Source organism: Homalodisca vitripennis, unplaced genomic scaffold (genome assembly GCF_021130785.1).
Source record: "Homalodisca vitripennis isolate AUS2020 unplaced genomic scaffold, UT_GWSS_2.1 ScUCBcl_5993;HRSCAF=12996, whole genome shotgun sequence".
Taxonomy (NCBI): Eukaryota; Metazoa; Arthropoda; class Insecta; order Hemiptera; family Cicadellidae; genus Homalodisca; species Homalodisca vitripennis.
The window spans coordinates 9,959-34,928 of NW_025782102.1; the positions used below are offsets into that span (position 1 = coordinate 9,959).

Here is a 24,970-nt window from a genome sequence, read left to right on the forward strand (position 1 = left end):
ATATAAGGAAATACAGACAAAATTGTCCTTAAACACACATTGATCGTATACTGTGATTGTATTCCATGTTATGACGCACTCCATCAGGTGACAACCTGATTGTCCAGGGCGATCTCTCCCAGCCGTCCTTATCTGTCCCATCGTTTCCTGCAATCCTCACGCCATCATGACGTCACCTGGTGGATTATTAAGCCCTCCCCAACTGTGCACTGCCCTTTCCTTTCTCTGACCATGGTGAGACACATACTACAAACCATCGCGCCTCTAATGGCCGTCCTTCTCATCAAAGTGAGTATAGTTTGGTGTTTTGTAGAGCATTTTGTGGGGAGCTATTTTACTTCATATTCATAACACAACTAACAATATAAACTTTTGTTTTGATGAAATTTGTTTCATCATCTCCTTATTCAAAGTGTGATAATGTGAGAGTGTGTTCATTTTGGAGTGTGGACTTTGTGTGAACTGTTAAGGATATTTTTTAAAGTACGACTAATCTACAAATCAATATATTTAAACTCTGATTCGTTCTCTAAGAAATTAATAAAAATCATGCTTCGTAAATAGGGATGAATAATAATAAATCACTGTGTAAGCGGTTGACATTATAATGGATGTTCGATTCGCGCAGGGTACTTCTGCTAGGAGGGTGTCCACGGAGGGTCTGGCAGCCTTCAACACATGCAAAGACACAAGAGAACGTCTCTGATGGTAGGTGGAAAGGAGTATATACTCGTTCATGATAAGTTGAGTATGATACATTTAACTCTGAAAAAAGGATGAAGTTCGGTTAGTCTGGTAAGTAAAAGATGTATCTTTGGCTCTAAAATGCCACAAAGTGTCTCTTATATCAAAGAAAAATCGCAACAAAAGTTTAGATGTAACATATTAAAACTCTGAAACTCCAAAACGTAAGCTTTATTTTAAACATCTGAGAAATGTTTCAAAGTAAAGTTAGCTTTTCTGATGTGCTTATTTACGTACAAACTGGTAACATTTAACGTATCTGTCATTTACAGAAGAACTAAAAATCATCAAACAAGGATCTGTGCCTTCCACAACAACGGGAAAGGTATGCTACAACTGTTGTATTGTAGACGTACAAAATTAGTGGGTTTAGACTTTTGTATTAAGCTAGAGCAATCGGGATTCAGTTGGGGAAAATTGTTTCTTAATTTCTCCAAATAAGTTTGGTACTAGCCCTTTAATATACCCTTTTATGAATACAAATAAATACAAAGATACATTTTTATTCATGAGGAACTAACTTTAGGCATTTGAAGCAGAAATAACAGGTCTTTATTTAAAAAAAACTTATTTCCAAGTAATATGTAGTTAAAACGATACGAATTTTCATCTCCACGTTTATATTTTTAAATAATAGTTGTAGTATGTGTTTATATGTTTTTTCTAAGATTTTTCTCTCAAATAGCTTAGACTACAGGGGATAAAAAATTACATTGTAAACAAATGGTTATCCTTGAATAAAACAAGTTTAAATTAAAAAAATGTGATATTATTAAATTATATTTAATTTTAAAACTTTAATTTAATTTAAAGTCATAAACCATGCGTTTATAATCCCGTTCCTGAAGCTTTAAATCTCATGTTTAAAATATTGGAAAACAATTCACATTTTTATACAACAAGCAAGAGTTTTTTTACCACTGTCAAGTGAGAGAACAGGTTTCGAATACGGGCAACCGCTATCTATTCTCAAAAATAAATTGAGTTTCATTTTCATATTATGTTTACAAATATTTACACGTATAAAACCATCATAATGCTAAACTATCAAAAGCAATTGAAGTTAATTTAATTAAGGCGAGTATGGAATATGACTTTAATAATGATTTTAACTTCATTTATTTAAAATATAATTATTAAATTTTAAATTATTACTACTGATATTTTTATGTTTTAGTGCTTTCTGGCGTGTATGATGGAACAATCACACTTGGTAAGTTGAATATAATGACAAAATAGATAAAATTTACAAATTACACCAATAATTCTTTAAAAATAATAATTTTTAAACAGTAAATAATAACTATAGTAGCAATATTAAGTATACAGTTAGTTAAGTGGACTTAAGGCAATCTTTGTCAAAACATAGCCTACTGAAAATGTTACTTGATTATCTGATCGTTAACTCCCGAATTTGAAGACATCGATCATATCATCTTACAGTGTTGCCAAGTTGTTCAAATTTGCACTACCGCGTTCATTATCGCGATTACTATCGACCAATTTTTACGGTTCAAGCACCACGTTTATAGTACAGGCTCTTTTTTGTTAATACAAGTATTTTTATAACAAACAGAGAATCGATGCTGTAACACTGGCCAGTTATCCAAAAATAATTTGAATTTATACTGAAGCAGTTGATTTTGTACCTTTGAAGCAAATTCTTGCAACCATTGCTCATCCAAAGCGACTCGATTTTAAGGATCCTTTATTTATTCCTTGAAGGAAGGAGGAAATGGGTGAGCCATCCTGAAGCTTAATCAGATTTGATCCCAACAACATAATGTGATAGAGAGAACCTGATTTAATATGAAATACTAGCTACTTTTTATAATTTAAATACAAACTAAGAGTCAAGTTAAATTTGCAAAAATAACATATCATAATCATTTATGTTATGAGGAATTAAATTTCCATTGTAACCACAAAATTTTTCCTGCACTGGAAACAAATAAAGTATTTATTTAATACACATAAGTAGTCGTATAGCGAAGTATAGATGCACCCTTATTGTGATAATTTATGTTTGTTTGAAGTTTGTTTTTTGACAATGGGGAGATTGTAAAGGAAACAGGATTTTTCCGGACATTTACCATCGTTCAGTGATAAAAAAAAATCAGGTAACGCTACATTTCGAGATTTGCAATCTGATCTCTTCTTCAGGTAAATGACAAATCTAACGCATAAACGCGGTCACCTGGTCATATTGTTCCTGGTCCTACGATTTTTTGCTGCCCAATGGAATCTTCAGTTAATGTGGATACATAGTCTTTAACTAAATCCTTACGTCATAGCATTTCGTAGATGTCTGTGTCTGAGGAAATGTGTATTTCAACGTCGAGATGGGTCGGTAATAGTTCGTAATTGGGTGAAGACAAAACCTCTGAAATACCTCTTAAATATTCTGATGATGATATTCTGTTGATGTTCCTCGTTTTTGCCACAGTTCCGTACTAAGTAGAGTATTATTTCAAAAAATATATTTATTGCTCTGTACTTGAATCGTATTGGTGCTGGTTGTGGTAAACAAATGACACATCGTCGGCCGCTCACCACATAATAGACTCACGGTGAAATACGAGTAAGCATCCTTTGTTTGGTTACCATCATATCTAATTTATGTTTGGAAGATTTCAGAGATATTATAACAAACATTATCAGTTGTTACAAACATATTCATATTTCGAGTCGGTCGAGAAGCGAATTCTTTTAAAACAGCTATTAAAAGAAACATTGAAAGAATCAGCCGCTGAAGGAGTTTATAGTTTGCCATAGGATATTGAATGTACGAGTATGAAGAGTCCAAACGCCATTGTTTAAACTGCATGGGTTATCCCCATTTCTCTTGGAAGTCCTGATTGACTACATTTAGTTCATGTCCGGAACAACTTCCTCTTCACAATGTAAGGTGACTGAGTGTCAGGTTCCGAGCTTATGTTAGTTCGTGTCAGTTACGTGATGCAGTGTATACCAATCTCAAGGTCACAACCATCATGAAATTATATGCGACAGCATGGCAAAACTACATCTGGTGATGATAGGTGTTGTGGCGGTAGCAGTCGTCAGACACTGAAGAAGGACGAAAGGTCGCAAGATGTCGGACTTTGAATCTGAGTTACAGACAGCGCAAGATCAAATCCTGCATATTCTGTCGGTGGCCGTGGCACATAATATTATCAGTTCCGTTGACCTTGTACAATACAAACTCTCCTTCTTATTCCGTTTGATTAGGTCTTCGCACATGCTAGTGGCACATGAGGACAGGCACTGAAAAGAGTATCAGGCTCCCCTTTATAAAACAACGAGAAAGAGAGGCGTAATATGGGGCGACAGTCAGTATGTTATTGACGCTGAGGTTTGGAAGTCAAACTCTTGTGCTAGATCATTTACATGCTGTCAATGTTTACAAGTGGCCAATGATAGAGATAACCAGCTATTCAAGACGGCTATGTCTCGGACGTATAATGTTAAGCCACTGTTTTTATTTTCTCGGCTTTACGGTAATCATTTAGGAGGAGTTTGGTTAGTTCGGAATGCAGATATCTTACTCAATTTAGGCACAGTTTCTAGGCTACTCAGAACGGTAAACCCAGCGTTCTGGTAGGTAACCAAATAAACACTGATGGTACGTGGAACAAGATTGCTCTAAAAAAATTAATCAATTCTACCACGTACAGGACTCTGAAGAAATAAGCACCTTTTTCGTTGTTCATCTGCGACCATCATATACCATTCTTTTAATTTTCTATTTACACCCATCCTTAGTTACCCTCACTCACGTTTGTCACTTTTCAGAGCAACCGCAAACCTCCTCCTCCGCAAAGCGCTCCTTGCGCTTTTGTCTTCCGCAAAGGTAAGGAGCGGGAAGACAAAATATATAAAATGTATTGTTTTAATTCAAAAATTAAAATTATGATTTTTGATCTTGATTATGAAACATAATATAGGCCTACTCTTCACTCTGCATTTCGTAATACTAGTATAGGACGAAAGAATACGGCATAACTAATCTTCAGATAAAATCATCATTCTAGCAATAAACAAAAATTAGATACTTGTATTCTACACCCACGATCTAAGAATCCAGGTCAGATTTCCATTCATAATTTCTGTTATTCTAGGAACAACCGTGATAAGAGTATTGAAATGAAATGAAAAATGACTTTATTAGAGGCGAAGTTAGGACTATAAAGTCCTCTCTACCACTTAACCTCATAAAAAATTAAACTAACATATATATATATATATGAATATATTTATAACTAAAACTTAGTCTATTTATTTACACTATATATTAAATGAATCTTAAAATAAAAACAATCATCAATAATTAGTGTAACTATATACAAATTTACAATAATATCGCAAGACACACACTCGCATTCATTCAACTTGCATGCAATTGCCCTAAGTACCGCACACCAAAGCCGCCAATCGCTATACCCCCTGAGCCCCCAGCATCAAGGCCCTGACCTCCGCCCCAAAGCGAGCGCGCTTATCGATGGCTCTGATGTTCACGGGTAAAGCATTCCACAATCGACAGGCAGAAACTGTAAACGATTTGCTAAAGGTAGTTGTTCGATGAATTGGGATAGATAATAAGGAATGTGTACCCCTCCTTGTACTTCTTTCACTTATTTCAGACATAAATCGAAAGTTGTTTGAAAGATAACTAGGACAATTTGTATTTAAAAAGAGCGTGCAACAGAATGAGTGAGTGATAGTCTCGAAGGTCTTTTAATTTTAAGATAGATAATTGATTGAAGTAGGGCGTTACGTGATCATCACGTCTGAGATTGAAAATGAACCTAATGCAAAAGTTCTGAGCACGCTGGAGTCTATTTGAAAGCTCCACCCACAGTCATGTCATTAATGACTATGTCACAGTAGTTGAATTGAGGCAGTACAAGAGTCTTTATCAGCATTATTTTAACTTGCTGTGGTAGATATGAAGCCAGCCGCTTAAGGCAGTGAAACACCGGCAAAGACCCTATTACATGTCAAAGAAGCCTGTTCAGTCCATCTCAAGTGTTTGTCAATAATAAGTCCTAGATTTTTAACTTTCTCAGAGTATTCTAGCTCTTGATCATTTAGTTTTAATTTGGGAGCCGTAGTAAAGTCAATCTTACGAACAAGCTTTGGATGACCTGATGAGTATTGTAATACCATTAACCACAACACACATTTGCTATTGGTTAGAGTGTAAAATATTTCTTGCCCAAACTTATGTCTCTCGTAAGAACATACCGTAGTAATGAAAGACGAAAGTCTGATGAATTGTTTTATTATCGATACTCTGTTTTACATGGAAACAAAGGCAGCTATTATCTGGTTTTGAATTGGTTCTTCAGCATTAGACCCCATTAGCAAAAGATGTCACTTCAATTCAGCTTTAACTAAATGGGCCGCAGAACTTTGTAAGATGCTTCTAACAATATCCTACACATGGAATATAACATTTTCATTGAACAGATACAAAATTGTAATTTACTCAGATTATATAAAATCTTATCAAACTTTTTGACGTCAGAAACAGCTACAAACTTCAGATCACCAGAACACTCTGGCTTGGATTTCGGTAACTAACTATACTAGGTGAAATTTACAGACCCAATTCTACTTAAGCAGTTTAAAGATTAGTTTTCAAAAAAACTTTTAGTTCAGCCTTTGTGCTTAATATTTATTATTAACACGATTTTTCTGATTCTGTATGTATTATTGTGAACTCATACTATTCAAATAAAAGTCCCAAAAGCACAGCAATATTATTGTATGTTACAAATCGATATCATAATTCTCACTGAAAAAGTAACCAATCATTTTTCAAGTATAAGTAAGAGGAGTATGTTTCCAGTGGCACATTGCAGGAAATATCTCATAACAGATTCTCTCTGTGCACTTTAAGCACATTGAGGATTGATAACAGATCAAAAACAAATCTGAGCTGTAAGTATATTCTGTAATATATTTACAGAATAGATTCTACAAAGTATACGGATCAAAACAAATCTGAGCTGTAAGTATATTCTGTAATATACTTACAGAATAGATTCTATAAAGTATATTACATTTTAAATGTGTCACAGGAATTAAATCTAATATATAAAAATGAAACTGTTCGTGTTGTAACAGCATCACTCACCAAACGGCTGGACGGATTCGCCTAATTTTTTTTTTAATTTGTTCGTCTTGATCTGTAGAAGGTTATAGGATACTTTTTATCCCTTTCCCGATTCAGGATTCCGCCCCACTGGTTACAGAAATACCCGTAAGAAATGCATTGCAGCAAACATATGTTATTAAGTGAAAGAGTCTTTTTCAAAATTTTTAATCAGCTGTTCTTTGTAAAACATATATAATGCGACAAAAAATATATTTATATAATAAATTTCTTTACACTTATAGTTTTTAAAGCATAGAGTAAGCTTAAGAGAAACGACAAATTTTGTTTAAACTGTTTTCCTGCAATCATAATATAAAAAAATGAACGTTTTGTGTGTTTGTCCTATATCTTTATAGACTCAGAAACTATTGGACCGATCACTATGAAAATTTGTATTTTTCTATGTAGAAGGTTTATACGCAATGCCCATTGATGTAACTAACCCACCAGGCTGTACTGCAAGATACAAAAGTTATCAAAGCGCCCTGCACATTATAAACTGCAATTACAACACAGTAGTTACGTATATTAAAATATCCAAACACTATTTGAAGGCAAAGAAATATACGGGCAAAGCTTAAGAGACGCGTGCGAAGCCGCGGGAAACAGCTAGTACTAAATAAAACTCTCCTTTCCAAGAACCAAGCAGTTTATTTTCAAAGCTATTTTAAATGCAACAAACAAATACTTAAAAGCGTACAAGTGCTTATATATTCATACTTTTCTTCCCTTATTTATCATGTCATCAAAATTTAAAGACACAATTTTGTTCTCCAAACTGAAAATCATTGTAACTGATTTTCACTCATCGTGGATCTCATTTTGTTTTTTCATTACAGCAATTTTTATAAAATCTTTCTTGCCATTAAACATTGTACAATGCAATAAGATTCGTCATAGGTAAACATTTAAGTGCTTTATATAGTCATACCCTAAAATATAAATATATAAAATTAGCCAATAATATTTCAAGTATAAGTAAGAGGAGTACTTTTTAGTTGCACACAACTCAGAAGGAAGCAAATATCTCACAACAGATGCTCTCTGTGCAATTTAAGTGAAAAATATAAAAATGTCAAACAATAGTTTGTCTCAGATCATATTTGTTCTACTTTGTCACACTAAAAACCAGCTATTTTGTCAGTGTCTGCCAACTTACATGAAAGCAGCGTATTAGACTCAAACTACAAATTTCAGTTGCTTTATTTCATTAGCTGATTGTCCATTTACCTGGAGGATGAAATACATGTCTTACAATTACTTGTAAGGGTAGCAAGCTTGAAAATATTTGGTAATAATTTCTGTTTTGGCACCTAGCAAAAAGTAACATAACTGACACTTGATTGTTTCCCCCCAGGAAATTAAGAGCATTGATCACACAAAGGAAAATTGGCTCTTGACTCCTAGATTAACCGACAGAAAATCCTGAGGCGAATTAAATAGTAATTGGCATTTCATTTAGTTTAGTCTTAACTTTTATTCTGTAAACTTTTCTTATTTTCTGCTAATAAATATTGGAACTATAACCAAAATCAATCAAAAGCTGTGATTATTTTTTTTTACAAACACATGTAAAAGTGCTTTGAGGAAGAGAGATAGAGAAATATGAAATGATATTCATCATGATATAAAATCATGAACTGATTAGATATAAAAATGTAGAAGCAACTTATCCATGTTGTTGAGTCCAGGTCTTGTCAGTCGATGGTGTCAAGCTTGAAGGATCTCTTTTGAAGAGTGACTGAGATGATACTTCAGGTCCATCAAACACACATAGCTAACAAAAACTATACAAAAAACTATATTAAAATTAATGTATACAGTATTTGTTGTTTCTATGGAAATTTATAAATTAATATGTTTATTGTTAAGAATCTTTTATGTTTGATCGGAATTTATAATGCAGTTTACACTAACGCGTGGTTTAAATTCTTGTATAATATTGTAGGTCCAATTCCATCTGGCTATTCATTTTTGAGTGTGGACAATGTTGGAGGTCTTGTAATGAAGGAGAGTTATGCATATAGAAGCAATGCTATATGCGTTCCTTTTAATTCACTCTAAATGGATTCCTGACATTTTTTTGGGGGAAATCTGTATAACCTTGCATCCATTACTGTAAAATGGAACATTTTAATGTTAAAGAAACATTTTGCCAAATCTTTTTGATGATTATTTTACAATATTTACAAAATAACTATGTATATTATAATTTGTGTGATTGAAATTGATGTAAATGAAATGAATTCGACTCATCTAATGTTTCTGGCTTAGCAAACTTTTCAACTCGATTTTTGATCCTCCTTTCAGTCGCGTAGTGAGGATTTTTGGCCGCCATGGAGCGACTCAGTCCCTAGCGCCCCTTCCCCAACTTTTTTACCTACATGATCAATCACTGCCGACAGTTCACCTCACTACCGTAACAAACGTTTCTTGCCCATCATTTCATCAGCAATGTAAGGCGTCTTTGACAAAACATCAGTTTTTTATAATAACTTACAGTAATACTATTCTTTATAAAGTTTTGTTCCTTGTAAGAGACCTAGTTTACGTGTATAGCAATATGTATTTAAATCTCAATTCAATTTCCATAGGGTTTGGAATGAAAGTACAAATTTCAATATATTTAATAAATAGCTATGTATTGAAAACCCTAGTTTTTAAATTTGAGTACATTATCTAAAACGTGAACATAGTAGTTAAGTAGTTACAAAACCAACTCGCATATTACTATCTTAACTAATCTTCTTTCGTGACTTCATGCTAGCAAACTGTGTTATTGTGTCGTCCAAGGTTGATGTGCCTGGCTCTGCTGCGCTCTATAGATATGGTTGCTAAGGCACTCAGACGTTCTTGGGACATGGTGCTGCGAAGATAGTTCTTTATCAGTTTAAGTTTTGAAAATGATCTCTCTGCACTTGCAGTTGTAAACAGGTAGTGTCAAAAAAATCAAACAAGCATTCACAACATCTGGAAAGCTGGAACCAATTTGAGCACGCTCTATTAAAGTATCTGCAAGATCCCTTATACTTTTGAGTTTTTTCCACGTGACTTAAAAAACAAGTTTTTAGCCTTACAAGCTGTGGACCTAAGTTAAGGGAGACGTCATCTTGGTAGTTTAATATCAAAATTTTGCTTGATTCTAAGATTTCTTCATCACTTGCTCCAACTAAAAAAAGAAGGCTTCAGACATTGGAAACTACTAGTAATGTGAGTAACAGCCTCAAAACGCTCTGATCAGCGTGTGTGTTGTGATTATGTCAAGGCTACGGTTGAACACCTCAACCCGGAAAAGTTTCTCATTGTCTTTAATAGGGTCATCAACTTGCACTTCATCAAACATTCTTGTCTTCTTTTTTGTTCTTGAGTCAATGAAATATGGTAAAACTTTCCATTGCAAACAAAGCTTAGTTGCATCTGCTTTAACGGTTTGCCACTCATTCCTAAGTTTGTTAATTTTTGTTTTGAGATTTAAGAACATTTTTGTTGCGTGTTCCTAAGTCTTCTTCGGTACTTTGAAGTTTTTTAGAAATTATGTCCATAGTTTCAAGCAACACACTTTCAATAAACTATCAATATTACTGTAGGAAACTGCTCAAAATATTTCAAAAGTGATTTAGCTTGGTTTACTTCTTTCTTGGTCTTTACCTTCTAACGTTAGGAAAGGTCAGTACTTTCATTATATCAAAATAACCACATCGAAAGAGCGTCGACGGCTTGATTTTCTTGAAGTCCACCTTGTTGGACACACTTTCTTTAAGGTTTTTTGTAACATAGCCGACTTAGTCAACAGTGCCCATCTTGATATAGTTTTAAAAAATACATAAAGACTTTGAACATTATCAAAAAAAGGTTCTGATTTCAGGAATGTTTGATACTGAATCGTTGATTACCAAGTTAAGGGGCATGAGCACAACAGTGAATATACTTAGCTGCAGGATTTTTTTGTTTTATTCTTGCTTGAAGGCCTGGATATATACCAACTCATATTAGCGGCTCCATCGTAAGCCTTGCCCTTGAAACTTTAGATATAATCTGAATACTTTTCTATGATAATTAAAAACAACATTTGATAAGTATTCTGATTTTCTGGCTTTCCCACTTCCAAAAATCCCCCCGACAGAACGCTTTCTTCTATAGACTAGTTTGTACTGGCCTGTCGCCTTCGTCAGTTTTTTATCTTTATATAACGAAACACTGTACTCAGCTGGTAGGTTTTCCGCTATATCTTGAGTTGTATCAAAGATAATAGACACATATAGGGGCTTTTTTTCATTTCTTCCTTGATTTCTTTTTTTTATCTCTTTGGAAATCAGGTTGATCAGCTCATTTTGAATCTGAGGACTAAGGTAGTTAACACTACGTTTTGGAAACTTAATTAAATCTGCAAGGACCTGGTCATATCTTGCTGCTAGCATAATGTATTATCTCAAGGAAATTTCCTTTCGATTTTAGTTTGCATTTTCATCGTCATTACACAATCTGTGCTCTCTCAGTGGTAAGTCGTTTGTAGCTAACGTAATAATGACGTCCACCACTCGCCTTAAAAACTTGTCTCCAGTAATCAGTGGCTTTTTTAATCTCCTCCAGATTCTCACTATCAAACTGTTAGGACCTAACTGCCCAGCGAGTATAGTATATTTCACACGCAATTGCATGACTTTTACGAATCTTCATTCATGGTCTTTTATGTTTCGACCTAAATGTGCCCAATCAGACGTACCTTTCGAAAATCCCACATCAGTATAGGCCATATTGAAAAGCCCAGCATGGCTGACAATAGCAAACATTGAGGATGTTTGAATAGCATAACCAAATACGTTTTTATACTCAATTGGTTTTCTTTATTCTTTTGAAAATACCATTTCTCGTCAAATCCCCTATTTTTATTTCTCGCTTCTGATTCTTTTGGAAATGGCCCTATAGGCTGATGAGGGCTCTAATTTTTATTATTTGCCGTTTTTGTTCGGCTGGCTGTAAGAGTGTTTTCAAAATTACCCTTATCAGAAGAACTTATAACAGCTGTTACATTTTTCTTTTAAGGTTCAACTCGCAATCGGTAACCTTCAGCTTTAACTAGGCTTACCTTAGAAAAAGGTTCCTGAAGAAGGGCGTGGTTTTCTGCATCTTCAGGTAAGCCTACAGGTGTTTGCTCCAAGTCCTCATCGCTTGTAGGTACTTGTGAGCTACAAGTGGGTTTCTTGAGAAACTGCAACTACTGAAGTGTCCCTCGAAAAGTAGGAGTAGATAACTTCTTTACTTTCTTAAGTTCAAGATTTTCTGCGTGACTTTTCTCTAACCTTCGTTTCCGATACTCAGCACCACTTAGTTTTTTTTTGACATTATATACCAAAGGTAATAAATCAACACCACACAAATCACATCACAACAAAATAAATAATATAATCAATACTTCTGCACTAACGCTAAATCTGTAATCACAACGCAAAGGTAAATTGAAGTAATGTTAATCACTCGGTGGGTCAGTACGGACGCCTTTTGTCTCAGCCAAGGTCAATGACAGACTGACTGACACAAAGACACTGCGCGGCCGTGATGTGGCGTGGAAGGGGCTGCTTCCCGCCATTTTATCGTCCGCCCGCCGCCCCCCTGTCGCCCCCGCCCTGGAGCGGTGGCTCCACTCGCTCCTCTGTCGCTACGGCCACTGCCCTCCTTTCCTTCAATTTCATCATATATTATTACTATCAACAAAAGGAGGAGAAGCTTCTTGAGTCAATTCTATTACAACACTACACTAGTTACTGGATTTTAGTAAATTTCCATTACAATAATGTGTGAAAATTAAAAAAAAAAAAAAAACATTTTACTTTTATTACAAATAGTAATAATTTATCACATTTTAAAGTTTTAAATACAACTAGTGGGACAAGGAATAGAGCTTTTAAAACTACTTAAATATGTGTTTTAATGCAAACTTTTAACATTATTATTTTACAATACATTTCTGTTCTAAAAATTCTATGTGTTTGCGATTGATGTGAATGGGTATAAAAAATAATGGGAATTGGATGGTTAATTCATTGCCAGGTAGGATGCAGCAGAACTAGTAAGGGTGAATAATATGATCACTTTCCTCATTTAATCAGTTACATTTTGCATTATTTAACTGATTTAAACCCATTGGCCTTGTATCACTGAACGGTTCCGTGACAGCTAGTCTGGGCTCAAAATTTATATCACGGAACCTGTTCCGTGACAAGTACAGCGCCATCTAAATAATTTTTTTTTAAACTCCTTTTTCACACCACCAAATGTTTAGTATAAATTAGACTAATATTGTTTGAAACACATAAGAAAAACTGCAATGCTACAATTAATGAAATTTAAATGAATAATCAGTTACTACTATAAGAATATTAGTGTACTACAAGAGAAAAAAATCAGTATGGAATATTCAGTATTTAGAAAAAAACATTTATTCTGACATGCATATATAGTATACACACACACACATATTATAGTATTGCTAGGTAGAGAAATGCATTTCAAATAAAATAAAAGCAACAATGGGATATTTTATTTTATATTATTTGAGTAAAAAAAATTATTTTTTAATTTAAAAAATTCTAAACTTTTTTAGATTGTATAGCATTATTATTTTTAAATTATGACCAAATATATCACTATCTATTTATTATTAAAGCCCATTTCATGTTAATCCAAAAAGATATAAAATATAACCAAATAACTTGAAAAATAAATTTTTTATAAACATATAACAAAACTCTTACGTTTTTAGGCATTTTTAATAGGATGACTCCAGTTGAGCTGATAGTAAAAAATATGTATAACCCAATGGGTTTTAAACAGGAAATGCAAAATAAATTAAGTGATGAGTTTAGGGAAAACACCTGAAACCAATGATACATAAATTATTGTAACTCTGGAAATTTCGTATATTTTTTTAATAATAACTATGGTCCTATAGCATAATTCAAACTGTTCCGTTTCAGGATTTTCAGAATGGTGTGAAAGAATAATGAAATTACAATGCAATACAACAATACATTTCTGTTTAACAGCTGTTTAAATGGTAAAAACAATAAAAACATTACTGAGGAAAAAATATCTGTTACAGATGAAAGATGGGAAGTATGATTTTGATCAAGCTCTGAACATGGCTGAGGGTTACACTGAGAAACAAGAGAAAGCAACTTAAGAGAGCCAAGGATAAAATAAAAGACGTGCAGAAATCAAAGTACGTATTGCCAATATTTTTCATATGCAATACATGCCACAATTTTTTACCATAGCATCGTAATTACAATTTTGGGGTTAGGTCACTCCAGTGGTGTAACTAGGACCCGAGTTTGGGGGAGGGGGTGAATCTGAATAAAATCAAAATTTTAATAAATGTAACATCCCAATGTTACTTGCCGCAAGTATAAATTCAAGGGAACAACTACAATAACAGTGTGTTAAAACTTTGCCATCTTTTGTTCATAAAACAATAACCAGCAATACTGGCTCACCATTATAAGGGAAGAATAAGGGACCTCTAGCAGAATATAGTAACACCATCATTGACTCATGGCTTGCTTGTGTAAATTACAGGTTTTCAAGAGACAGACCGATGTGAGCATGCTGCAGCTGTTGCCCAATGCATGAAGAACCTCCTGAAGGCAAAAGGTATCTACAGTACCTACCTTCATGGCATTACTTACAATACTGTTATATTATAACTACTGAGATCATTATAAGATAAAACTATTCTGTCTTCTACTAATCACAGAAATTCATTTCGATATATGCAAGATTGAATTTCATGATAGTCCAGCCCACACACTGGATTTGGCTGAGTTCTAGAAACTGTATCACTCAGGAAATATATCAAGAGCAACTGAGTTACATACTTGAAATTTTTAACGAGACTTCTTTTCTACAACAGAAAAGATTGACTTTTGAATAATGGTGGATTCCCTCAACGAGGCTTGACTAAAAGTTAGTAAAACCTATCACTAGGAGGGCTGAAAAGAATTTCTCTTCTGTCTATTTGTCTATATGCAGGGATAATCCCAAGATCTAAATGACTTATGGGTTGGTAATTTCACATGTAACTTCAACAAAGCCTCTAATGGGAAACATGGTCTGAAGTACTCCTTACTGCTGTAAGAATAGGAATTATGGTAAAGCATTCCCACAAATCTTTATTAAATTTGAAATACAAGGTTTCAACTGCAAATTGATATCAATAATTGACAATTTAACTTATTTATTTCCTTAAAAAAATTGTTTTTTTAACCTAAACAAACAAAAAAGGGATTAGAGGACAATGTTGAGTAAATGGGTCTTTTAAATTTTCCAATTATATAAAATGAAAAAGATTTTTCCTTCATTGTTATTGTTTTGTTTGTATATTGGCACGTCTATTTTTACTTCATTAATATGGACATATATGTACTTAGCTAAATATATAAACAAATTTAGAATTCTATAGGATTAAGAATTCTGTATGAGTTGTTAAGTCTATATCAATGTGCATACTATCTGCAAGTCTAGAAAAACAAATTCAGCATTTTCCAAAAATAGGTTTTTTGTTTTATTATTAAATTAGCAAAAAATTTTAGTTCAAAAGCTCCACTATTAATAAAATAAAATAAATCAATGTACTATTAATGCCTGCAATACTTAGGATACCACGGGCAAAACATAGATGCTTTAGTCTTTCTGTTTGATGATACAAACTGGTTATCATAACCCACATACCAGGCTACTCACCCCATCCAAGCAGTTTCTTTTTTTTGGTGTGCTTATAACAGTAAATGTGCATTTTTCTGTAAAAATTTTATAAAATTTAAGGCAGTCCCTCCAATTTGAGTCTTGTGTTTAAGTTTTGACATGGTTTCTTCCAATATATTAATATTTTGATGTAAGTATTGTAATCTGCTCATAATTTATTGACTTTTTCTGGTTAGGGCCACTAAGTTGTTTAGTTACAATTTACACTTGGTACTTTTTAACTCAAACATATAGTGGGAATTAGATGAAATATTAATAGATGATAATCAGTATACATAAAAGTCACCATGGCTGAGAAACAGTAGTCTAAAATAATGTTCTGTAAGTTTGACTCTTAAATTAATCATTATTGTAATAGTGTCCCGTGACATCTTGAATGTTATACAAGTACTTACTACGTTATCCATGTTATTGATTTAGCATGAAAATTACTTATTATTATTGACATATGTGTATCTCAAATAAACATTTCACTGGGCCTCAGAAAATGTTTAATTTCTTGATAAAAAAAAGATGATTTATATTTAAATAATTAAAGAAGTTCAATCTTTACTTGATATTTTCCTTGTCTAAAAGTTATTGCTTTACGAAACTTCAATAATACATTATGATAAAAGTTTTAGTTTTATATAAAAATCTTGCTATTTCCCGTGGTTTTGCACGCTTTCATAAGCTTGCCTGTGTGTGTGCACTTCTGGTTGAAGTGAATTATATTTCCAACGCCGATTTTAGAGTACCTTGTGGCAACTGACTCAAGAAAATCTGTCAAAAAGTGTATGTTTATAGTCATTGTACACGTACAATGAACTTTATTATAAAGTGGTCGAACAGTCACCAGCTTTAAGTTCAAGCAGAAATTTATTTAAAGACAAATATACATAAAAACTTATTGCCATCAAATAGTGTTTGGCTGTTTAATATACGTAACTGTCTCGTAATTGCAGTTTATAAAATGCACGCGCTTTTATATTTTGTAGTGCCGCCTGGTAGTGAGTTACATCAATGGGAATAGTATATAAACATTCTAAGTGGAAAAATACAAATAGTTTCTGAGTATATAAAGGACATACAGAAAAACATTCATGTTATATATATATATATATATATATATATGTAATATGTATATATATATATATATATATATATATATGTATATAATATTTACAGATTTGCAGTGTTTGGTATAGAAGCCTAGAGTGTGGTATATGGACTTTAAAATTCTGAGATTGACTTTCCTGACATTGAACGGGAGAACTTGATAATCAGTTTCTGAGGATTTTAAGGATTTTAAATGGCAAAAGCTCTGGTGTCCAAGTTCTTGGTATTTCTCTAAATACTTAATTACCATTGGATCAGAATAAAAATAGGTTTTAGAAATTTGTGTTTATAGACCTGACAGAAAATCAAAATTTTAAAATACCCAACCACCAGTCTCAAGAACAGATTTTACCTAAATCTCTAGCTATCTAAAATATATTACAGTTAGTTTCTTATTGAAAGTATAAGTGTAATTGGAATAATGAAGTGTATAAATTAAGTTAAAACATGATATATAAAACATTGCATATTTCAAAATAAAATTCTCAACTGATTCCAATGCTTATGTTCTTGTATGGAGTATGAGTATTCCTAGAAATAATGATATGTTATTTTTAGATGTGAGAAACATTTCAACAAGGTCCTTCAAGATATCAAGAAGTTAAATTAATGAAATACAGCCAGATATAAGAAGTAAAACTTACATTAAAGGAGTACATCCCTTATTGTATTTATTGTTCTACAAAGTATTCGAAGTAAATTGTTACACCTTTATTGTTATTAAAAACAGGTACATAATAAATCAATCTCAAAGACTGAATAAAAGTGTGTTTTATTTATTCAAGACTTTACTTTACTTCCAAGGTAAATAATACATCTGCAAATCTAAGCTCAATGGTGTTTAGTTATTGGAACAATAATGTCAACTTTTAAATTTCCATTTACGGTTCTATTATAAAATTTGCTTTAAAATAATGTAACGTTATTTTGAAAATTCCTTTCATGCCTAACAATTTACAGATACTTCCAATGGTGAAACCAAACAGAACTACAAAACGCCCAGTGTCAAAAAACAGTCTAAAAGCTCAAACACACAGTGTTTAAAGAGAACTCACTTTAGAATAAATTCATATTATTTAAATTGATAATACGTGATGCCAGTAAATCTTTAAGGGTTAGGACTGTGGAAAAATATTTTACAAGGCATTTGCAGGAAAGGTTATGTGTCAGAACCTTTCACAATTCAAGAAATAATTTGAAACTAAAGGAGAGCCCAAATACTTCAAAAGACTGGTTGGATCAGAGATGACCTATGACTCTCTGTATGCTGTTCTAAATATTAGAATAATCAGTTTTGTTGAGGTTGACTGCATCTCAAAAGTACAATTTTGAAGCAAAGGACATCTGATATGAAAAGTTGGTGGAGAATTCAGTCATCTTAGAGTACAAAATCCTAAATAAGTTTGGTTCTTACGTCGTCTCAGCTATTTGGGCAATCACTAGGGTTCTTCTTTGATAAGAGGTAATTTATTGGTAAGTGCTATAGCCTCAGAAGGTCCATTGTAGATCCTGGAAGTATGAAATGATGCCCTAGCAGTTTACAATTTCAAATCCCATAATATTCTAAAAACAACCAATGAGGTTTTCTTGAGAAAACTGACCATCCTTGCCCAAAGTGCCAAACGATCTTGTTTACACAAGACAGTCGAATGTTCCATAGTACCTTCTTGCATATGTTATTACCTATAGAGTGGATTATTTCTAAAATATCATTGTGTGAGCATATTTCTCAGATATACGTGTCCAGAGATTGGGAGAATACAAATCCATGCACCTGCTCATGGAGAGAACCAATGGAAATCCATGGGACCATGAATGAAAAACAAGCTTATTCACTTTAAGCCATGCAGACATTTTCATCTTCTTGTATGTTAAGTGTGCATCTAATTAAGACAGCTGTAAAGCCCATACTCTTTGAGTTTCCACAGAAAGGTTAATGTCCTGTTCCATCAAATGACTATTATAACAATTATTATTACAAACATTACATTATAAACTATAAATTACAAAGAAATCTTAAAAGAAAGCAAGTAAATTTAATAGTAATCTGCCAGTTTCTTCTTCCTCAGATGATTTGTTAGCGTCAATAATACAGATTTCTCACTCAATTTTTCCAAATCATCACCTAGTGAGTCAACCTTAGCCTGCTGGGACAAAGCCCCTATCCATGACTAGATAATGTAATTTAGAAACTGTAATAAACGTCAATTTCAACTGCCCTTCAAGATCACTGATATAACTTCATTTATTATCTTTGAAACTACCAAGGGACAGGACTCCTAAATAGAGTTCATAATCTCCTGTACAATGAAGTAAAATCAGATTTTCACACCCAGAAATATTGGTCAGAGAAAAGTATGCCTGATTACACACCTGCTGGACTACAAATTTCCAGACCAAAATATTTTTGAAACATGGTTGCAATATTGGTTACTCCATATATCCATGCTTGAAAACCGAATAAAAGGTCTCTGATAATATTTCTAAATATTTTTATAAATTATCAGAAATATAACATTTCTCACTTCAACACAGAAATAAGTATATAAAGAAGTTTAAACTAAATTACCACAATATTTTAATTCGAAATACAGTGTACTCATTTCAGGAATTGTACACAATGACTATATTATGAAAATTTGCATTACTTTAATTACTGAAGTAATTAAATTGTAATTGATACCATTTATTGTACTCATGAGCATAATATGAATAAAGATGCTTTGACTTTGAGTTACAAACTACAGTCCAGGCACTGTTTACAAAAAACCATTTATCTATTTTATTTATTCAATACAACATTCTTTAATGTTTTGACTTGTCCAGTTCACATTATTTATTGATGGGTTCTAATAATTCAGTTTTATACATAATTAGACTTACTGCCAAATCAAAATTTTCAGTAAACAATGTAAAAGATGATTAGTTTATGTTAAATCATAGGCAAAACTTTAATATTTCAAAAATTTTTCCTGATTTAAACAATACTCTATGTTTATTCATGTTCATGTTTTTTATTTAATTTCTTGCTATACAAGTCCAATTAAAAATTAAAAATGGATTTTTGTTTACTATTTCTCAGCTGATCTACTATCACACAGTACATGTGTATAACCTCAGATTATGCTAGCAAGGACATAGTCAGCAAGGAGGTCCAAGGGGTCCGGACCCCCCAAAATTTTTAATTGTTTCAATGACTTTTTTAGTGAACGATTATTATTATTTAAATAATTCAGTATTACCTACATGTACTGCTAGAAGGCCGTTCTCAATACAGATACGGGTCAAGAACTTTTTAATAAACAATATGAGGCCTTACTTTCTATACACTTTGGGGAAAATATCAGTTGTCTTGACCCCAAAAGATTTTTCCTGGCTACGTTCTTGTATACTAGTAGCATAATCAAAGGTATAACAAAACCTTATACCATTTCCAATGAAAAGCAAATATTGTTTGTTTAAAATAATACAAATATACATCAAGCTTATCTTACCAATGATTTGTAATTTAAAAAGTCCCAACAGACATACAAAACTGGGGAACGCCACAGGATGTTGCCCTGACCCGAGGGAAGTCACCAGACATTTTTACTACCGAGCACAAAACAGTGGAAATGACTGGCGCATTGTGACAGTAGCCATAACTGTGGCTATATAAACACAAGTAGGGCAGGATGTGAGTTGGATTTTGATCAACATGGACACTTGCTACAGGGTTCTCGTCGCTGCGGTTATCGCCTTCGCCTCAATCCAACTGGTGAGTTACCTCAAATCATTTTAATTATAACATTATAAAAGTTGCCGCTGATTAAGCAGATGCTGCAAAAGTCTAGAAGTGATGAAAATACTTATTAAATTTATAAACTAAAAGAAAAAAAAACTGTTTAGTAAAATATGGTGTTTGAAAGTTTGTTAATTGACGATGGAAGGATTGTGAGGGAAACAGGATTTTCAGTCATAGGTGGTTGATCGGCAAATAAAGACCTATTGTGCCTGTATTCTGTAGTTCAGTTTTTAATAATTAGTGTTGTGTTTTTGTTTTTTTAATTAAGTGCATGTTTTAGAGTTAGTGAAGTTGGTTACACAACATGGTGGTTGTGATTCCTGACTTCTGCTTGTCACAATGCTCTGGTTTGATTTGTTTATTTTAACCTAGTTTGTAATTATGTGTTAGGTTAGTTATTTATCTGATGAAGAGATCAGATTGCAGATCTCGAAACGTAATGTTACTGATGTTTTTTACCACTGAACTAGGGCAAATCAGAAAAATCCTTCGTAATATGTGTGTAACAAGAATCTGTTATTAGTCACGAATATTTGTCATTTTAATATGATTTTAATGGAGGATTGCTGATAAAATCATGTAAATTATTAGTATGAAATGGGTGGTGAGTAGTAGATCATTTTCTCTGGCATGAATTAGCAAAACAGATCTTTACATTAATACTTCAAAATGTCTAAAACACTCTTGCTAATAATAAATACAGTAATGGAGATAAAGTTCTTGTAAAAAACAATGTCTTATAAAAATATAATACTATAGCAAATATAGAATAATAGTACGAAAGCTGAACATAGTTGTATATCACATGCAATTCCATATTACATTATCATAAATTACCAAAATCTTAGGTTGTACAATATTTTTTAGCTCAACTACAAAATATTTGTGACAATAATTTTTTTATTATGCTTGCAACTATCAACTTCGATTTTACTAGTACACACTGTGATAACTTGTAAAATTCAATGCTATCATGTTATCAAGACCCACGGGACATGAATATCTATCTAGATTATTTTACACTTTTGCTCAACATTACCTCTTTACGACATAAACATACTAACAATATTGTAGAAAATAACAAAATAACATTGTTTTGGGACAATGATACTCAATAGCAACCTACATCCCAAGAAGACAACAAAGATTAAATTTTCTTGCATTTGTGTTATTTATTTGTGCTGTGTTATTGGCTGTACTTAGAAATATATTCACGTTCATTAATGTTTTGTTAAAACAAGAGCTTGAATATTTTGCAGATAACTGGACAACAGCTTGATATTCAGAAAATGTACGCAATGTGTCAGGAAAAGTCAAACGCTACAGATGGTAAGGGATAGACCCAATATTATTTAATAATTACACAATTTACAACTATAACAATTTTCTTCTTACTATGCTTTTCCTTAAAGTGATATTTTATTGTAAGTAGAAATGTTTTAGGTTGATATATTAGGGAGATGCCTGCCATGGTTAATTTGTATAGTTCTCTCATTAACTGCTAAATTAAGAACTATTACTTTTAAGTGTATCACATTGTAAAACATTAGTATTGGCTTTAAATTTATTTAATTACTCGTCCAGTTCACTTTAATGCTCAGCTTTGGCAAAAAGGGTTATCAAACAATAATTTTACTATATTACTTTATTATTATTTAGTTTTATAAAATAAAAAACTAATTGATGGAAAATTGATTTTTAATTGCTTAGATTTTATTAAATAACATTACAGAACATTATGTCTGTTGCAACAACCTTGATATTCGATTTTTTTAGTCAAGAGGTATAGTTTGAGGCAAATAAATTTTTCATACAGGACAGGAAATAATGATAGTACTTTGGTGTGTTAAACTCATTAGGCTGAATTACATTATTTTTAATATGGAATGTAAAAAATTCGTTTCCATAGATGAGGAGAGTAACTGAATGAATATGCTGTGTATTTCTTACACGCTCAATCATGCAAAGAAAATTAACAGAGTAGTCCAGTCAGAGTGATGTAAATTATCAAAGTTTCACCTTAGTAAAGCATATTTATTAACCTGAGTGATCGGTGAAAACATGAACATACATTATAAATGTAGGATGTACTCAGGAAAACTTGAATTCATCCTGGATTTGTTTTTTGGTAGTGGATTTATTTAGTGTACTTTTAATAAATAACGCCAATTTCAAATTGTCATGACATAAAATCATAGTTGTGTTTTTTATGGAATTCAAATCATAGCAACTAGAATCATGTCCATAAAGGTTGTTAGGGTACTTTAAGGGTAAACTTTAGTCAAACAAATTTAGGGTTTGATATTATCAATGAATTTTTGCACATTTCCTTAGAATTAATATGGCATAGTTATACAGTAATCTCTAATGACATAAAAAGTCCAAACACATGTTTTATTTCATAACAAAATTACAGGTTGGTGATGCCTTTGAAAAATACACAAATATTTTACTACAAAAAACAAATTCTGAATGGATAACTCATTCTTAAATATAACCTTAATTTTTTTTAATTGAGGTACCTCGTATTAGTTAAAAAATAAGCTTTGTTGGTCTATGTATTTTACTTGTCAAAATGTTTGATTAAAATAAAGATAAAGAAGAAATAATACAGATAGGAAACAAACTTGCAGTTGTAAATGCTTCACAAGATACTTTCATACTGTTGTTATTGTATAACAAGAATTTTTAATCTAAAACATTCTTTTGTGTTGTACAGAGGAACTATCTGCATTCCAGAGAAGTCAAAGTATTTCCGACAACAGAAACACGGAAGGTTAAGTTTTTTTATTAGAGTTAATCACATTTCAGTGACATTCAATTATTGTCTATGTATTGTCCATTAAATCAATAAAGTAAATTGAACTTTTCAGTCGGAGATGATGTTGATAGAGTATTTAAAAATATAATTCCTATAATAAAAGATACAGTTACTTCATTGTATTCCTTATACTGTTATAAATCAATTATAAGTAAAATCTAAATTCTGAAATACAATGTAATTAAAAGGGATTTCTTTGCAAAGTAGGTGATGATACTTTCCTTAAAATATTAATAATTTTCTTTTCTAAGACACTTAATATCATGGCTTATGTGCCAAAAATTATTTTCCAGATATATTCATCACACAGATCAAAACTGGGCTGATAAACCAAGATTATTTTTTCATTAACCCGATAGTCTTTAGTTTATTGTATCATAAAATACAATACATAATACATAAACAATGCAATGCAACATTCATACAGTACTAGACAATAGGAAATTATACAGGTTCCGACTTTAACTTGGTTAAAACTCATTACATTACTATGGATCCAAACTATACAATTTTTATAACTCGACTTTTATCCAGTTAATAAGCATTCAACTACTTGCAAGACTCAAGTTGTAATGTGTTGTGATAGAAAAGAATAACATGTTATGTAATGTAATTTTAGTGTATATAGTTATACAAATTTAAAACGTATTGATGTAATAAAATATATTGTTTGAATTTTTACAAAATTAGTAGTTTGTATGAGTATATTGACAACTGTTTGCATATATGTGAGGCATCTACTTGCAGATAAAGATTTATTTTCTTATCCACTACTCTGATGAATACTTATTGTTAAGGAATAATTTTTTTTATTGTAAAAGTATATTGATAATATCCAATTAACGTAAAACTCGAATACATTGTGTTCTAATTAAAAGATGTAAAAAATTAAACTTCTTTTAAAATTATTCTGCGATGTTTCAGTGTCTTCTGGCATGCATATTTCAAAATACTGGCGTGGTAAGTATAGTATAATCACTTAACACACAGTGATTTAGCTTTCACTTGCTCATAATTAAATTTAACGACTTCCTGAATACCTACAGAGTTGAAATTATTCTCTCTAGTTTCAGACTTTTCTTTGTCCCACTGACATTTAAAGTTCTGACAGAAAATACTAACCAAGTGGAATGAAGTTTTATTTTTCAATATCAGAAGCTCCTTCTAGGACTTTAATACTTTAATAATAACATTAATCATAGTTGAGCATTTGTAAGTAAGGTTTTAAAAATTCATTAGAAAATAACAAACTTTTATACTCATATATTTTAAATCACTTTGAATTTTTATAATACATTTTTACAATACTAATTAAGAAAACAAAAATTACAGAATAATAAAACTGGTTGATAAATTATCAGTTTTGAGTTTGTGAGTCTCTACCATGTACCTGCCCCGTCATGGACTTATATATGTTCTTAAAGAATGTTTACCTGACAAGAGTAGCCAAGTATAATTTCTACTCAAATATTGTTTAAGTAAATTATAGTCACTCAAAAAGACAATTATTATCCAAATGCACTTAAACTTTGGATACTTAGGTATTATTTGGAGGCCACTATTTGGAAGTTTTTTTTTACCGGGGACCTAAAAATCATTC

The 24,970-nt window shown here is 32.1% G+C and overlaps 2 long non-coding RNA genes across 2 annotated transcripts; both read left to right on the forward strand.

The window, feature by feature from the left end:
* Positions 1 to 202: 202 nt before the first annotated feature.
* Positions 203 to 1,931, forward strand: LOC124373603. Its single transcript, XR_006923454.1, has 4 exons — positions 203 to 288; positions 629 to 708; positions 1,017 to 1,069; positions 1,922 to 1,931. It is a non-coding gene; the product is annotated as an uncharacterized LOC124373603 (long non-coding RNA).
* Positions 1,932 to 20,459: 18,528 nt separating this feature from the next.
* LOC124373604 lies at positions 20,460 to 23,303 on the forward strand. Its single transcript, XR_006923455.1, has 3 exons — positions 20,460 to 20,522; positions 21,809 to 21,878; positions 23,269 to 23,303. It is a non-coding gene; the product is annotated as an uncharacterized LOC124373604 (long non-coding RNA).
* Positions 23,304 to 24,970: the final 1,667 nt, after the last annotated feature.